Raw genomic sequence first — 18,784 nt, forward strand, 5'->3', positions numbered from 1 at the left:
GTTGCATGGGAGTGTGGATTCTGGCACACTTTTTTAATGTCTCTGAAATTCTCCGACTGTTTTTCAGGTGTCAATGCTCTGTGTGTGTGTGTGTGTGTGTGTGTGTGTGTGTGTGTGTGTGTGTGTGAATTGAATAACTCCATATTTGGAAGGTGATGTGTGGGGTGAGGGCTAGCTTTGATATTGACATCTGCAGCTAACCAATTAGGAATTGCCACAGCGCTGTCTGTGACCGTCTCCTCCTCCAATTGCAGTGTTTGGGGGAGTGGGAAACACTAACTGGCTGCTGATTCTACCAATGGGGTGAGGGAGAGGGAGGGCGCTTCTGCTCAGGCTAATAGAAGTCAATCATCCACATTCCACAGTGTAAAAGTGCTGTTGGGCTGGCTGGCATCGAGAGTTAGAATGCTCCTACACCTGAGTCAGGCACAGGCTGGCTCTCTGTTTCAATTAAACTATTATTCCTGTTGCCTGGATGGGCTTCCAATGCAGAGGAGGGGGCCTCCGTCCAATAGATCTGGAGGGCACCAAGTTGGAGAAGGCTGGAGTAGAAACTTGCACCAGCAGCAGTGGAACTCTGAGTCAGCAAAGTAAAGGATAGAAGTTCCCTCCATAATTTGCAGGGCTGGATTAATGTGTGTGTGTATTTGTGTGTAAGGGGAATAATGTTTTGTTGGGGGGGAAAACAAAAAATCCTAAAAAATCAAGACATGAATGGATCTACTGCAAACTTGACATGTCTAAATCCCCACTTAAGAGCTATCACCATTATTTATTTATTATTATTTATTTACAATATTTATTTACCGCTCCCTATTGAAAATTTTGGAGCGGTGTACAAGATAAAATGAAAATAAAAACAGAATAAAACACTTAAAACAGATTTTAAAAGAAGCAAACACAGTGTGTCATGGCTGGACATTAACTTTGTACCACAATAGCTCTTAAGTAGGGCTTTAGCCATGCCAAGTTCAAAGCATCTGTTGATTTTTAGGATTTTTTTTAATATTGAGGTTTTAAAATTATTATTTCCCAAAAGCACTGGAGCCATACCCTTCAAACTCAGGTTATCAAGCCTCCTCTTTGGGGTCTTTCACCTTGAGCATGTTCAGCCCTTGGCATCAAAGGGATCTCCAGTTTTTAGCTAAGAAGTGCTGGGTTAGGAGGGCACCTTTCCTGTTGCAGGTTTGGTGGGCAGTCGGGCACCTGGAGCTCAGCAGAGGTGAGGCAACCACAGATCAAAATGTAGGAAAGGAGAGGTCAGTCAAAGAAGCCCAGAGGGCAAAACAGAATGGGCCAGAGGCCTTTTTCTCAGAGTTCCATATCATGGGCGATGAATCATAGAATCATAGAATAGCAGAGTTGGAAGGGGCCTACAAGGCCATCGAGTCCAACCCCCTGCTCAATGCAGGAATCCACCCTAAAGCATCCCCGACAGATGCTTGTTCAGCTGCCTCTTGAAGGCCTCTAGTGTGGGAGAGCCCACAACTTCCCTAGGTAACTGATTCCATTGTCGCACTGCTCTAACAGTAAGGAAGTTTTTCCTGGTGTCCAGCTGGAAACTGGCTTCCTTTAACTTCAGCCCGTTATTCCGTGTCCTGCACTCTGGGAGGATCGAGAAGAGATCCTGGCCCTCCTCTGTGTGACAACCTTTTAAGTATTTGAAGAGTGCTATCATGTCTCCCCTCCATCTTCTCTTCTCCAGGCTAAACATGCCCAGTTCTTTCAGTTTCTCTTCATAGGGCTTTGTATCCAGACCTCTGATCATCCTGGTTGCCCTCCTCTGAACATGCTCCAGCTTGTCTGCGTCCTTCTTGAATTGTGGAGCCCAGAACTGGACACAATACTCTAGATGAGGCCTAACCAGGGCCGAATAGAGAGGAACCAGTACCTCACGTGACTTGGCAGCCCAAAATAGCATTTGCCTTTCTTGCAGCCATATCGCACTGTTGGCTCATATTCAGCTTGCAATCTACAACAATTCCAAGATCCTTCTCTTTGGAGTATTGCTGAGCCAAGTATCCCCCATCTTGTAACTGTGCCTTTGGTTTCTATTTCCTAAATGTAGAACTTGGCATTTATCCCTATTAAATTTCATCCTATTGTTTTCAGCCCAGCACTCCAGCCTATCAAGATCACTTTGAAGTTTGTTTCTGTCTTCCAGGGTATTAGCTATACCACCCAATTTTGTGTCATCTGCAAATTTGAACAGCGTTCCCTGCACCTCCTCATCCAAATCATTAATAAAAATGTTGAAAAGCACTGGGCCCAGGACTGAGCCCTGCGGTACCCCACTTGTTGCCTCTCCCCAGTTTGAGAAGGTTCCATTGATAAGTACTCTTTGAGTCCGATTCTGTAGCCAACTGTGAATCCACCTAATAGTTGTTCCATCTAGCCCACTTTTAGCTAGTTTGTTAATCAGAATGTCATGTGGTACTTTGTCAAAAGCTTTGCTGAAGTCAAGATATATGACGTCCACAGCGTTCCCACGGTCCACAAGGGAGGTTACTGTGGCGTTACACCCCACAAGTCAATTCCCAAAGGTATGTCTGCTGTTTGTAAGTCTGTGGTTTGTAGAATGTTGGCCTGAGTGGGCAGAGTTAGAATGTCTTGGGAGGGGGAGGAGTGATATATAAGGGAAGGACTGAGGGGATTGAGAGTTCTTTCCAGGGAGACTTGTTAGGGACTCTTAGAGTCTGTAGTGCTCTCTGTATTTATGGTACTTAAGTTTTGGGAAATTTGAGAGTATATCATTATCTTTAACTTTATTTAAAATAATATTTTAATCGAATAAAATAGCTATGACTTTCTATTGCCAAACTTAAACATTAGCAATTGTTAAAGACTCTTACGTACTACTTCTTTGTCTACTTTTCAGACATGCAGCCAGCTCACAGCCAGCAGCAAGGTGAAGATCCACCACTGTCACCAGCAGTTGCTGAGGCAGCATCACCAGCAGTTGCTGAGGACCCAGGTCTATCCCTGATTCCAAGAAACTGTAGAATAATTTAAGACATGAAGGTAATGAGTGATGATCCCTTTTTTTCATAACTAAAAGTACATGCTTCCCCTTTCAGGGACATCCACCCTCGATCCTCCTGCAGCTGAGCAGTCAGGGCCAACATCCAGCAGTGACCCAGTGCTGCAAGTTGTCCTCCGGCTGGAGGGTTCGTTTAAAAGAACAAGTAAATACGTTTTTTTTAAAAAAAGAAAAATTAAAGTGTGAATTGTGAATAACCTCTTTCCTGCATGGAATATTAACGGTTATACTTACTCTATTCATAGTGCGTCGCTTGCAAAGGAGAGTCTCCTTATTAGAGGAGGACAATCGGCAGCTGAAACGCACCGTCCAGGTGCTCCAAGAGGGTCCACCAGCACAAGCCCCTCCAAAATGATCAGTGATCAAAAACTATTTTGTAAATATATATTTTTATTTTAAAACATAACTTTATTATGTTGTATTAAAGAAATGAAAGAACTGTACATTATAAAAAAGTATATTACCATGCACTTACAAAAAAAGTTGTTGCAAAGAAAACATAAAAGTCTTATCTCCTTTATTGTAGTTATAATACTTACAATGCAGTAAAGCCGAAGTTTTAAAGAGTAACACTAACACTTTTGTCTTGTACGCCTTAAAGCCCTAACATATTTTTTTAAAACAAAATTAGAACTATTACAGTAGAACCACAGTTTAAACGAAGCATTTACCAACTCCAAAAACATTTAACACGTTAAAAGTGGTTACATGAGTAATATTATAGTGATGGTGAAAACACAATAGGAGGTTTTATAAGCCCTCTGGGACTTACAGCATCTGCTAAAGTACCATTAAACTACTAAAGGTAAACGTGCTAAATACAAAAAAAAAAAAAAAACATTACAAGTACAGCAACCCTTTAACAACATCATAAACCAGATACATTAACATTTAACAAGTTTTAGGTTACTTCCACACTACTTTGACAGTTATGGAGAAAACACTAAGGGACGTTTAATCAGCCGTCTTGGACGCTCAGGATTTTCTACACCTCTTTTGGGAGTAGATGTAGCAGATGAGGAATTATTAGACATAATTTCCTCATTTTCAAGAATCTCAGCATTTACTTGCTGAGCGGCACTTTGAATCTCTGCTATTTCTGCAGCCTGGATATTCCTGTGTCGCACCATGCTGTTGGCATCTGGAATTTTATCAACCAGGCGTTCCAAAATAGATGAGTGATGTGCAATAGAGTTTATCAGGATCTTCCTGTCGCGTTTGTATTCCTCATCTGATTCCAAGGACTTGCGTAAGAAATCATTAAAAAAAATTGAATCTTCCTGCATCATTGCTCTTGTTTTAGCACTTTCTGACGAAGAGTGCTGCATTAACCGGTCAGCAATATCATTTGCTGTACGTCGGGTTTTTCGATTTCTAATCATCGCAAGCCTTGTGGCAGGCGACAAAGTGGCCTGTGTATTTGGAATCCCTGTGTCTGATAAGAAAAAAAAGGAATTGAAGTTAGAGGTAGTGGTTGTTGGCATTATCATGACTTAGAATATTAATTTCTAGACCATAAAATATGATGGATGGTCTCATGTAAGATTTACCAGTTCCAGGGTGCTGGGATGCTTGCTGTTGTGCATCAGCTGCAGTGCTGCTGGCTGAGGCTGTTTCTGTGAATATCAGTTGAAAAAGATGAACTCAGTTTCTCTTTCCATCGTTGACATGTTCACACTGGTTCTTGGTATAAAATTGAGGAATATCAATAGTTACAATGTTAATATTCTACATTAGAATGCTTTTTAAAAACACAGGAATAAAAAGTAACAGCATTATTAAATGTGATTATCGCATTGGAAAACATGTGATTACTCGTAGCCAATGCTACCCCGGGGAAAACAGGTTCAAACCCCAAAACATTGTCAGCCCATCTTTAACAGATCCAAACCTTGCTCCACAGTAATCGGCGCTTGCTCTAGATCTGTCACTGTGCAGCTCATATTTGGATCCGAATCCATGCTGACCTGTTCATCTGTGAGAAGTTTAAAAAAGCAATACTTAATACACACTTCTCCTGTAGGTAAGGGAGAAATATAATATTAACGAAAAAAATACTCACCATTGTAAAGGTCTTCAGTATTCACCGTTTCCAGAGGCACATTTTCTTCTTCCTGTGAGGACCCATAACTGATGTTCGATGAACTTCCGGATGAGCTGCTGCTGCTGCCTGATGACGGCATGGTCCTTCTAATTTCTAAACTTGATACTACACGCTTAGGTCTCATTGTAGCCTCACCCCTGAGAATGCTGTGTAGCTGGGAGAAGTAGGGACATGTGGTTGCATTGTTCCCTGACTTTGCATTGTGCCTGATGACTCTGCGGTACTCAAGTCTCATAGCTTTGCTTTTCCTCCTGCACTCTACAGCTGTTCGGTTGTGCCCCCTCTTTTGTAGTTCCTGTGCTATGACTTCAAATGAATCAATGTTCCGATGGGTTGCCCTCAGTTGCTCCTGAAGTTTTTCTTCCCCCCATACGACAAGCAAATCGAGAATTTCTGGGTGACGCCATGAGGTGCCTCGGCCCTTACGGCCACTTGCCATTCTCAGATCTAAGGATTATGAAGAATAAAAATATTTATAATATTATGAATTAAGAAAGATAACTCTTGCTTAAACTCGTTAACTCCTTGATTTGGTTTTAATGTTAGGTCAATGATCACTTAGCAGAATTGCTAACAGAATGTAGGTTTTTAATATGTGACCAAACATAAAGCAACTTTTAAAAGTATTGCACTTGGAATAACTCTCCTCATAAAACCATTACCTGAAATATGAAGAACTATACAAAAGTAGGTAAAGTTCCTGAACTGAAATATCACTTCTAAGAGATACATGTAAACTTCAGCAGCAGAAAAGGAACACTGTTATTTTACGAAAAAGGCATGCAAAAGCTTGCAATAATCTATGTAGGGGCGGGGTGGGTTTGTGTGTGGAGGGGAGAAACTTAATATTAATTACATTTCAACATCTAGACATTTAAACAGCATCATTTTCTTCTAAAGAAACTAGTAACATTACAAATGAGAAAGCCAAAAGAGTGAACGACTGAGGATAATGTATACCTGCACCCTCCCCCCTCCCTCGCTGGAAAAATGCGAAGAGGAAAAATGGAGGCTGCTTCTCGCGCCAGATTTGGGGCTTGCCTATACTAGCCGGCGCTCTGTAAAGGGGGAAAAGGGGGAATATAAATAAATTAAAAAAGAATTACAACTGGGAATGGCGACTGAGGGTAATGGATACCTGCCGCCGCCACCTCCGCCTCCCTCGCGCGAAAGGTGAATAGGAAAAATGGCTGCTTTTCGCGCCAGAATTGACCCTTGCCCATAGAGTTTAAAGCACACTTGCGTGTGCTGTGCGCCTATACACGATACACAGAGTCCGCTGCGCTCTGTATGGAGAATATTAAACGTATATGCACTTATGCGCATAACTCAGAACCCTAGAAAAAAATTAAAACTGGGAATGGCAAAAGAGGGAAGGCTTAGGAGAATGGATACCTGCCCCCTCCCTCGCGCGAAAGGTGCAGAGGAAAAATGGAGGCTGCTTTTCGCGCCGGATTTGGGGCTTTGCCTATACTAACCAGCGCTCTGTAAAGAGCCTTTTAAACGAATATGCATTGATGCACATAGATCAGAACAAATTAAAAAAAAAATAGAAATGAGAAAGCCAAAAGCGGAAACGACTGAGGTAAATGGAACCGACCTCACCTGTCCTCGCACGTGGAAAAGTTGATGATTACAGATTAAAGAGGGATGGTGTTGTTCGGACAAGAAATATTATCGGAAGAGGAGAGGAAGTCAAAAGGCAACAAAGTAAGTCTGGTGGGTGGGGCGGGGCGGGGCGGGGCGGGGAGGAAAGAGCGACTAATTGATTCACACCTTGGAAGAAGGGACGCCTTAAACTGACCTAAGACAGACTAAATAACAGCGCCCAAAAGCCGGGAAAAGGCGCTTTGAAAGTACGCCTGTGTGCACCGATGAGCTTCGGGGCGCACTCCAGACACAAGCAAGCGATTTCGGAACGACGTGTGGATCCGCCCCAGGATACTCCAGTTCCTGGAGGGGACCTCATGTGTTCCACGGGCACCACGCAGACGCCTGCTTCGGCTTTTGGGAGAAGCAGTGTGCTGTGGGGTGCCTGCAGAACACACGAGAACTCCTCCAGGAACTGGAGTGTCCTGGACCACGTCAGGGAGTGGGCGATCACGCTTGTGAGTGGGCGATTGCAGCGGCAGCAGGGAGGACGTGAGTGCCCACTGACCCTGGGCTCTGATAGGCTCAGCTCTCCCAGGCAATGCATGCTGGGAGTTTTTCATTTATTTGTTTATTTATTTATTTATTTATTTATTTCATTTATTTATTTCCTTTATTACATTTATATCCTGCCCCATAGCCGAAGCTCTCTGGGCGATATACAAAAGTCGTAGGCGGTTTCTTCTTTAAGGAGGCCTAGGACTATGCATTGAAATGGTGGTTCCGTGATAAAATAACAGATCCCTTACGAAATGACCATCCTAATTTGGATTTCAAATTCTGAGGCCCAAGGCTTGCACAGACCTAGTTGTAACTACAATAATGTCTCTTATTAAAATTTGGAGGTTTTGCCTCAAGACCGGCTCACATTTGTCAAGGCAGAAATTAAACTGAACCAAAGTACACTCCTCTCCCTTTAGTTTCTCCTATCAGCATGTAGATAGGAAATCAGGCCTGGAGCAAGCTCAGTTCCAACTACTCTAAGACAAACACTGTTGCTACGTTGCCCCTAGGTGCCAACACATAACATATATTACAGTTTCCTTTAAGGTCCAAAGACCAATCGAAGATAGAATTCAGGAACTGAGATGGCTCAGCTACTCCCTCCTTTCCCACCTCCTCCCTTGCTGTAAAGAAAACAGTGTGATTTTGGTTTGATTTCCCCATCCATTGGGGGGATAGTCTCTGGAGAAGGGGCAATTCCCAGGGTCCTATATCCCCTTCCGGAGAGCACCATTTCGTAAAGTCTCTTACAACGCCAGTGATTACAGACATGTTAGAGTAGTCCAGTCATGATGTTCACCATGCACGAAGCATTACGGTGAGGTCCAACTGAACCAGGGATGGGTGCACCATTCCATTCCAGGGAAAAGCACACCTGGCCACAACTATTACCTGAGCAGGTATGGTCCAGGAGTATCCCCAAGCTGCTGTCCTGATCTTTCAAGGGTGCACCATTCTATGCTGAGTGCACCGTTCTATGGGTGCAGTACTCCATGCTGAGGAAAAGCACACCTGGCCAACCATCAACTGAGCAGGTATGGTCCAGGAGTATCCCCAAGCTGCTGTCCTGATCTTTCAAGGGTGCACCATTCTATGCTGAGTGCACCGTTCTATGGGTGCAGTACTCCATGCTGAGGAAAAGCACACCTGGCCAACCATCACCTGAGCAGGTATGGTCCAGGAGTATCCCCAAGCTGCTGTCCTGATCTTTCAAGGGTGCACCATTCTATGCTGAGGATTTCAGTCTTAATTTTTGCAATTTTAAAAAGGGGGGGAAAACGGGGTGGGTGTCTGGGGTGGGGGAGCAAAGCGAGGTAGCAAGTGACCATCTCACCTCCCAGTGTAGGGAGGAGACTTCAAATGCAGCACCAGGACCTCCAACGGCAGAGGAATTGAGAGGCAAATTACAGTTACTGAGAGGATTAAGCCCTCCTTTCCCATGTGGGGGCTCCCAATAAAAACTGGACCCCCCATTGTTAAAAAAGAAAAGAAAAAGGTGGGGAGATGCAGGATCCCCACCCCCACGGAGAACGCTTCCATACTATACATGTAGTGCATTTTTTAAAAGGTAATACACAACAAATTAAAAGTCATAAAATGCTCTTTTTCAAACATGGAATACATTCTAGTCCTTTTTTCAAACTGCATCGATAGCTGTTAAGACCATAACATACAGTCAACTCAAAGAATCTAATTAGTTATGCAGCAAAATCTAGCAACAAGATTAACAATACCCATTACATATACATATTTTGAGCGACCTGTTATAAGAAAACAGACGGGCAAGCTGCAATACTGCAAACACAATTCGCTTGATTAAAAAGCCTCAGCGTTTGTTGTGAGTCCTGCTATCAGAACTAAATTTTTTGGGTGCGTATGTGTGTGTGTGTGAACAAGCCCTGATGCATTAGGGAAGGTGCGGGTTGATTTTATAGTGTTCAGCTGAGTCGTGATGGTGTGATTTAACCCTGAATGGTGATCAAAGGGTCAACGGTAAGTTAACAGTGATTAATTGTGTGCAATTAATTCTAAAGTATCATTGAGCCCTTCTGCAGTGAGGGACTTCAGAGATAGAATCCAATAGAGTTCTCTCCTGCTAAGAGTGGCTTCACTTCCTCTAGTTTTTTCAATGGCCCACAACAGGATAGATTCTGGTGAATGTTACTAGTGTAGGGTGACCATATGAAAAGGAGGACAGGGCTCCTGTATCTTTAACAGTTGCATAGAAAAGGGAATTTCAGCAGGTATCATTTGTGTATATGGAGAACCTGGTGAAATTTCCTTTTCATCACAGCAATTAAAGGTGCAGGAGCTATGCTAGAGTGACCAGATTTAAAAGCAGGCAGGGCACCTGCAACTTTAACTGTTGTGATGAAGAAGAAATTTCACCAGGTTCCCCATATATACAAATGACACCTGCTGAAATTCCCTTTTCAATGCAACTGTTAAAAATACAGGAGCCCTGTCCTACTTTCCATATGGTCACCCTATACTAGCGGGGCTTCAATTTTGTTATGTCTCAAATTATAAAGATATTCCCCTATTCTGTCTTCAATTGCCTTGTTGTTTTCCCTAGGTAGAGTTTTGAACAAGGGCAGGCAATGGCATAATCCACTCCTATGGACTGAGAGGTGAGGAAATCTTTTATCTCTACACAACAGGGACACTGATTCAGAAGCAGCCAAAGGACTTCGCTTGAAACTGACAAGACATTTTGGGTGAAACTGACCAGGGGCAGATTGAGAGACTAGCTCTGGTGCAGATAAAAGTGCTACGAGCCGGAATTCTTTGATTAGAGGCAGTTCAGGCGAACGCTCAAAAAGGAAAAAGGCTCCAGAAAATATTTAACATATAAGAATAAGGTTTCCAGTGTCAGCTCCTGAGGAAGGAGTATTATTAATCCGAAACATCGAACATTCTGGACACAGATGAGAATTTATAAAGATTTTAATCACTTTTATTGGCACCAGAGCTAGTCTCTCAATCCGCGCCTGAAACTGACCAGCCTTTGAAGAGGCTGTTCGGGACCTACGGAGGAACGTGTTCCTTTGCAGTTAAACACACACACAGATCTAAAGAGTCTCTCCCCCCTCACCTTCCATTCTTCCCTGGAGGTCCAGTGTACTTAATTTGCATATAGGTGGGTGAGGGTTGCTGCTGCAAATCCCATTGATTTCAATTGCTACACGCTGCCCCTTGAACTATGCTTAGGAAAAGGGCGCAGAAAAAGGGGAAATCTTTCCAGCCCCCTTCCCTCTGTTTCTCTCCCCTCCAAGCACAGACCAAGGGGCAGCAGTTCAAATTAGCAGTTGAAATCAATGGGATTTACTTTTGAGTAAAGGACAACCACCTGCCAGGGATGCTTTAGGGTGGATTCCTGCATTGAGCAGGGGGTTGGACTCGATGGCCTTGTGGGCCCCTTGCAACTCTGCTATTCTATGATTCTATATAATCCCCTACTGGGATTTCCAGTACTGGGTAAGTGTCCATTGGATAGGGTGACCCTATGAAAAGGAGGACAGGGCTCCTGTATCTTTAACAGTTGCCTAGAAAAGGGAATGTCAGCAGGTGTCATTCGTATATATGGAGAACCTCTTGATCACAACAGTTAAAGCTGCAGGAGCCCTGCCCTCTTTTAAATCTGGTCAGTCTAGTATAGCTCCTGCATGTTTAACTGTGGTGATGAAGAGGGAATTTCACCAGGTTCTCCATATATACAAATGACACCTGCTGACATTCCCTTTTCTAGGCAACTGTTAAAGATACAGGAGCCCTGTCCTCCTTTCCATACGGTCACACTAGGTGCGTGGAGCACCTGAGTCCTCCAACTGCTCCGCCCCATATCCCGGAAGTCTGTGCATTAGGAGCCCATGCAGTAGCGCCAGCCATTTTTGCGTGGACTAGCACGTAAATGTACGTTTTTACGGGGAAATCCTCCGTTCCTCTAGTGGCTCATGGCCTGTCATGCTCGCGGCCATTTTGAGTGTGTCTGCTGTGCCGGCTAATGCCATCCGCCATGTTGGTGACTCCTCTTTATAGTACAGCTCCAGCGGCCATTTTGAGTGTGTCGGCCATGGGAATGAGCGGGCCAAAGCAAGCGAACGGGACGCATCATCAACAAGCGACATCGATACCATGACACAACAAAGGGAAGAAGTGCCGGGCAATGAGGAAGTAAATGTGAGTTTAACACGCGCCTGTTCAATCAGACGTAACTGCATCAAAATCTTTGCCGACTATGCAAAATGGTGGCCTCTGCAGACGCTTAGGCAAAGCAGCCGTCTGGAGCAGTGAAATTGCCCGCAGTATAGAGCAGCCATGGCAATTTTGGCCACTCTATACTTGAGGCTCTATTATTTCAGCATGTTAACCACAGACATGTGTCAGATGACACTTTTAGCCATGGTTAGTGCTGCTAACCATGTTCCATAATGCCAAGTTTGAAGCATATGGCTTCATCGCCTGATTTTTGGGAGTTTTTAAAAAAGTTTGAGGTTTTTTTTAAAAAATGAAAATATGCTGTCATTTTAAAAGGTAAAGACATGTAGCTTTGCACCATGGTAGGCCCTTAGTAGGGCTTTAGGCATGCCAAGTTAGAAGCATATGGCTTCATCGCCTGATTTTTGGGAGTTTTTTAAAAATCTCAAACCTCGTTGAGGACTAGAAGCTTGGGAAGGAAGTTTCCCAAAAAAGAAATGGAATTACAGACACAGACACAAAAATTAGCACCATGGTAGACCTTCAGTAGGGTTTAGGCATGCCGGGTTTGAAGCCTATGGGTTCAGCCTCTGATTTTTAGGAATTTTTTTTGAGTGAAAGTTTTGGTTTTTATAAAAAAATTAAATGCTCTGTCATTTTTAAAGGTGAAGACATGTAACTTGGCAACATGCTAGATCCTTAGCAGGGCTTTAGGTATGCCAGGTTAGAAGCATATGGGTTCATCCCCAGTTTTTTAGGAGTTTTTTTAAATTCTCCAACCTCGTTGAGGACTAGAGGCTTAAGAAGTTTCCCCCCAAAGGGAAGGAAATTACTGAAACAAACATAAAAATTAGCACCATGGTAGGTCCTATGTAGGGCGTTAGGCATGCCAAGTTTGAAGCATATGGAGTCATCCCCTGATTTTCAGGATTTTTAAAAAAATTGAGTTTTTTTTAAAAAAATGTTTAAATACGCTGTTATTTTTAGAGGTAAAGACATGTAACTTGGCAACATTGTAGGTCTTTAGTAGGGATTTAGGTATGCCAAGTTTGAAGCATATCGGTTTATCCCCAGATTTTTAGGAGTTCTTTAAAATTCTCAAACCTCGTTGAGGACTAGAAGCTTGAGAAGGAAGTTTCCTAAAAAAGAAATGAAATTACAGAAACAAACAAACAAATTAGCACCATGGTAGAGCTTCAGTAGGGGTTTAGGCATGCCAGGTTTGAAGCCTATTTGTTCATCCTCTGATTTTTAGGAATTTTTAAAAGTTTGAGTTTTTAAAATTATTTTTTAAAAAATACACTGCCATTTTTAAAGGTACAGACATGTAACTTGGCACTATGGTAGGTCCTAAGTAGAGATTTAGGTATGCTACGTTTGAAGCAGATGGGTTCATTGCTTGATTTTTAGGAGTTCTTTAAAATTCTCAACCCTCGTTGAGAACTAGAAGCTTGAAAATTTACCAAAAAAGAAATGAAATTACAGGTACAGGCATAATAATTAGCACCATTGTAGGTCCTAAGCAGGGCTGTAGGTATGCCATGTTTGAAGCATATGGGTTCATCCCCAGATTTTTAGGAGGTTTTTTTAAAATTCTCTTACCTCGTTGAGGACTAGAGGCTTGAGAAGTTTTCCCAAAAGGGAAGGAAATTACTTAAACAAACATAAAAATTAGCACCATGGTAGGTCCTAAGTAGGGATTTAGGTATACCAAATTTGAAGCACATGGGTTCATCCCCTGAATTGTTCAGGCTACACCAGTTGAGTCACATTCAGGCAGTTTGTGATGGCATCTAGAACTGCGGCTTTGCCTTGTGGGAAAGTCAGATGTCTCATCATTTTGCGACCAGCATGCAGCTGCAACCCCCACAAAAGAGGGGCGGTGGGTGTGCAATTCCCCTGAGTTATGCCCATCATGGTACGACTGGAGGAGGGCTAACATAGGAATGTAGGCCTGATTCTGGGATGCCATCACTGGGCCTCGGGCCTCTCCTGAACTTGTGCAGGCTCCTACCGCCTGTGCTATTAGTGGCAGCTGTACTGCCTGCTGGCCATTAATGACTCTGAATACTCTTTAGAACCCTGGACTGCATTGCAGGGTTGTTGTAAATCACCATTTCAGCCTCAGGCCAGATCTACACCGAGCAGGGAATGACACTTTGAAGGCGGTTTGAAAATGGTATATGGAGCATGTCCTGGGCCCCATCAGTTGTCAATACCATTTTAAATGGTTACAAAGCAGTAGTGTAAGGGAACAATTCTATGCTCCCTAGACAGTGTCTGGGGGGCCACAGGAGACTGAGGATTCCAGGATCATGGAAGGCAGCGCTCTGACCTCAGATCTGGAATCAATCCTCTGCCCCCCCTCCCTCCTCCTTGCAGCCAACACAGAAAGAACCATGATTGATGCCTCTCCGAGGTCAGGAACTCCCCCAGTGGGCGGGGCAGAGGGGAGGGGATTGGGGAGGTCAGGATGGAGGTTACCTGAGGCTTTTCCAGCCTCCTTCCCACCCCCTCCAAAGCGTCCCAGCTAGACGGGCAAACAAGCCGATCTCATGAAAGGGCAGAGAGGGAGGAGAGGGAGGCGGAAATTACTCCCGCCATGTCTCTGGCTCTCCATGGGATACTTGTGAGCTTCCACATTCAGAGGCTTCCGACCATCGAGGCTGGAACGGATAGGATGGTGTCTTAACATGACTTTGAACTGCTTAAAAAAAGGCATAGGATTGAATCCATTCAAACCGGGCAAAAAAATTATTATTTATTATTATTATTATTATTCCACCTTTCTTCCTCTTGCAAAGAACCCAAGGCAGCTCACATAGTCCTCCTCCTCCTCTCCATTTTATCCTCACAACAACCCTGTGAGGTAGGTCAGGTTGAGAGTCAGGGACTGGCCCAAACTTAGCCTGTGAGTTTCATGCCTGAGTGGGGAAACCAGATCTCCTGAGTCCCAGCCCAACACTCTAGCCGCTACACCACACTGCCTCAATGCCTTCGGAAGTGGTTTAAGCTGGTTCAGAATGCCAATCAAGTAAATATCCCTGCCCTCTTTTAGACATAAGTAATAATGATTTATAAAATGATAAAAAAGGAGGAGGCGGCTTTTATTAAGGAAGGCTGGAAGGAGTCAGCAGGAGCATTGCTCGTGAACTCACAACCCTCTGGAAGGCAGTGACCGATAGGGAGGGTCATTCCTCGCAAGAACTGGACTGCCGTGTTACACGAACAACGTGGGAGGACTTTGGGGAGCAACAGTCCAAGGATTTTGAACGGACTGACTTGCTCCCTCCATTGCTGGCCAATGGCCGTCTGTGATAGCGGATGGAATTAAGTCACTCATTGTGCCAGTGAAAAGCAACGCAGCCCAGCGTATCCCCCCACCCCATTAATTAAAGGTCGTTGTTGAATGGTGGGCACCAGTACTGGCATCACGCTTTATTTGCACTGAAGTGTTCCTGAAAAGTCCCAGCAGAGTGGAGGGGGCAATATTGGTCCCCATAGATAAAATGGGGGGAGACGAGAAAATCCAACTGGCTATAGACCTCGTCTCCTGGATTTATTCTATTCTTTATCCTATTCAATGGATTTGTTGGAAACAGCTGATTCTGACAAGACTAATCCATCTGTCTTAAGACAATATAAGAGGTCTTATGATGAAATGCAAATGACAGGTGTTTAATGATAAATATGTAAATAAGTAAAAAGTAGTAGAATTGTATGAAAAGGAAGATACAGGTTGACATTCAACCAGATTCCTGTTGCAAGGAGTCTTGGGCCCCCTGAAAGAGAAACAAGTGTTGTATAGCATAAGAAACGTGGGCTTCCAGATGCACTTCATCCGCTGAATGAAGTGTCACCCTCAGATAGCAGTTCCTGGACTCGCTCATCAGGCAGCTGAATTCCATTCATTCAGGTCTGCATAGGGACTCCTGCAGATATTAACACCATCACCTTAGCAGTGCTGAAGAAATGATCACCAATTACTGTCGCAAAGGGTTGCTGTGCTTGTGATGTTGGGGACTGCGTTGAATAATCAATGCAGCACCACTGCACAGGCACCACGGGGCAAAGAAGACATCTAGACAGCCCCCTAGTTTCCTTCTAGGGCACCTATTGATTTAGACTTTTCCCCCTCTCCCTTATATTCATCTATCATCTATCGCACCAAGGTCAATTCTTTTGGTTACATTTCCTTCAACGTAGAGTTCCCTGAAATTCTTATAGAAGGATGAAAATTGCAGTATTAAGCCATTAGACCAAACATTCCAAATAATCATGTCAGATATATCGTATAATAGAGACGAGGAATAATCAAAACAATACATTTAGGCAGAAAACCCATTGATCTCTCACAACAAGTGCTTTAAACCTTCCTTTCTATTGCAACTCAAAGGATCCATGGCTAGGATTATGGCTCATGGGTCAGTGGGGGGTGAGGGTGGGGTGGGGTAGAAGGCCCCCTTCACCCCCCTGTGGTTGCCCATGGTGGTCACTGCCTATATCAAAATCCCATCCAGTCCAGAGCCGGATTCTCCACAATGCCGGAGTTCTAGCAGCCGTGGTGACGCAGGATTCCAACCCCGAGAGACCGTTGGTGTCTTGAGAGAGTGTGGAGGATTAGTGTGGGAGTGTGGAGGATTAGTGTGGGAGTGTGGCTGTTTATAGTGTTTCTAGTGCTATCAGCATTTATTGTTCATTTTTCTTTGTAATTTTAAAGTTAAAGTTCAATATTTGGATAGGTTATTAGTTGCGAACTTAATTGCTTAATAGTTTAGCCTTCCCTTCCCTCCCCTCCCTTCCCCCCATCCCAGAGAGCCGACCCCCTTCCCCCTCCCCACACCGTCTTCCACCCACCGCTGCTCACGATGAGCATCATCAACCCAACGTGGCGCAAGGTAAGAAGGGTTCCATCTTGGTGGTTTAAATTTTTTATTTTTTTCCCAACAGCAGCTAAGCAAACATCCCACATGGTACATACAAACAAGGGTATACATATAACCACTACAATTACACTAAAAACACTTAAGGGTGAGGTTAAAGTATATTTTTCTTTTGCCCTCTTCATGCCAAAAATGCTGATTAATTTCTTCATCACCCTTTATATATCCAATTCAATTTTTCTTATGATCTTATAATTTATTAAAATCTCCTACATTGGATTCACAGAGTTATGCTTCTTTCCTCCCTTTCCCCACATCGCTGTAAGTTTTTCCATCTCTGCAAGTTCCAACATCTTCAACATCAATGCATTCATTTTTGGTGTTATTTCATTTTTCCAGTTCTGTGCGAATAGCAATCTTACTGCCGTCACCCTATACGAAAACAACATTCCCCCCTTCTCTTTTATTTGTTTGTCCATTACTGCAAGTAAGAAAGCTTCTGGTTTCATTTCTTTAATGTTTTTTGGATTAAGGAGGGATTTGAGTCCAAAAGGTCTTGGCTTTTTTACAAGTCCACCAAAGACGATAAAAGGTTCCTTCTTCTTTTTTACATTTCCAACATTTACTTGAAGCCCCTTTAAACATTTTAGCTAATTTTACAGGTGACATATACGATCTGTACATCATCTTATACAAATTCTCTTTAAGATTTGCACATTGTGTAAATTTTAAACCCTTTCCCCACATATTTCCCCATTCTTCCATTAAGATATTATGCCCAATATTTTGTGCCCGTTTTGTCATACAGTCTTTTACTTGTTCATCTTCTGTCTCACATCTTAACAACAATTTAGGGTCCCATCTTGGGAAGTGTCAGCTGGTGGCTCTGGAGAGAGAGGGCCAGCGGGGAATCGGGGGCTTTGCTTCTCCCACAGGCACTGGAGGAGATTTCATGGGTTAGGGGGTTCTGACACAAGCGAAGACAAAATTGGGGCAGCTTTGCAGGGGGGAAGGCAGGGCACGTCCTGGGGCAGGAGGGAAGAGCCCTATTTCGATGACACCTCTTTCATGCCAGAAGTTAATCGCATGCACCTGGCCGCAGCTCTTTTGCCATCGCTCATATAAAATCACCAAACTTATCTTCGTTTTCTGCAGGAGAGAACGAAGAAATGTACTAAAAGGTGGGCTGTCAACTTATTAAAGATGACACCATTGAGTTGGGATATTTCCTTTCCCCCACAGCTGTACTAGGGACTCCACCGCCTTTATTTCAGAGGTGTTTCACTAGACAGGAGTTATGGGATGCCCACTAATGAAATTAATCTGGGCTACAGAATAAATAGAAGAAGACTCCACACATGTAGCTAGGTCATAATGAACGATTCTTCAATTCAAAAGAGTAAATCGAGCAAGGCCTGCCTTATCTTTCATTCTGGCACCTGCAGATGGAGATGTCCCAAACAGGGGTGGCCTCAATTCATTACGGTTTGCCCCCCTTTTGTGGTCGACTGAAGTCTTGTCAAGTTAGAATTCCAGTGTGCATAATTCTGGACTGCCTTTTTCACACCACTTTTTCTTTTTGTGGGGATTTGCACCAAATCACACTTGCACAAATAGGCATCACTAATGCACTTTATTAGATCTATGCTAACGGGCATTAGTGTAAATGGGATGAAATTCTTGGACTTCCTTAAAAAAAGTATTGATTTTTTCAATGAGTGGATGATGGAACGAAAGACACCTGACAACATGCAAAACACAGGCAGAAAGACTGAACGAAATGCGTACACCCTGGGCCCAGCAAGTGCAGCCTGAATTACAGGAGTCAGAAGCGCTGCCAAGCCCTCTGTGGTCCACTGGAAACAGGCCAGTCTCCCCCAGGTAGACCACGCTCTGCCTCCCCCCCTGTCTTTTCTCAATGCCACAAGTGGGCTGACTTGCGTGATCCACGCTCTTTTCTTTTTTAAAAATGGAATTCCACTTTCACAGAAGTGTGTTTTACACAGATAAAGCTGAAGGCATCTGCCTGATCTCTGAAGCGCTACCCTAATCTGTTAGGCGATGCTGAGTGTGTTGTCTCCCTTCTGCCCGCCCTGGATCTCCCCTAAAACGTCGACACGTTCTCAGTCATCCTGGATTGGATCCGCCAGTTGTTGACCTGTTGTCCATCTTTCTCTTGCAGGGCCTGGGTGTGACCAGCTACCCAGCAAGGCGGCTGCTGTGGGACTTCATGGTGGCGCAAGAACATCAGTTGCGTGTAAGTCTCCCAAAGCTCTGAACTTTCTTGTAGAGGTGGGAGGAAAAGTCAGGTAGGAAGTCCCAATTCCCAGACCTAGGAAGATGCCCTTACCTTACATGCAACAGGCCATAAAAACAACTATTCGGTAAGTACATATTCAAAATGAA

General features: G+C 43.8%; 1 pseudogene; it reads left to right on the forward strand.

The window, feature by feature from the left end:
• Window positions 1-16,363: 16,363 nt before the first annotated feature.
• The window catches only part of LOC134409714 (maestro heat-like repeat family member 5), a 143,693-nt pseudogene continuing 141,272 nt past the window's right edge, over window positions 16,364-18,784 (forward strand).

Source organism: Elgaria multicarinata, chromosome 16 (assembly GCF_023053635.1).
Source record: "Elgaria multicarinata webbii isolate HBS135686 ecotype San Diego chromosome 16, rElgMul1.1.pri, whole genome shotgun sequence".
NCBI classification, from domain to species: Eukaryota; Metazoa; Chordata; class Lepidosauria; order Squamata; family Anguidae; genus Elgaria; species Elgaria multicarinata.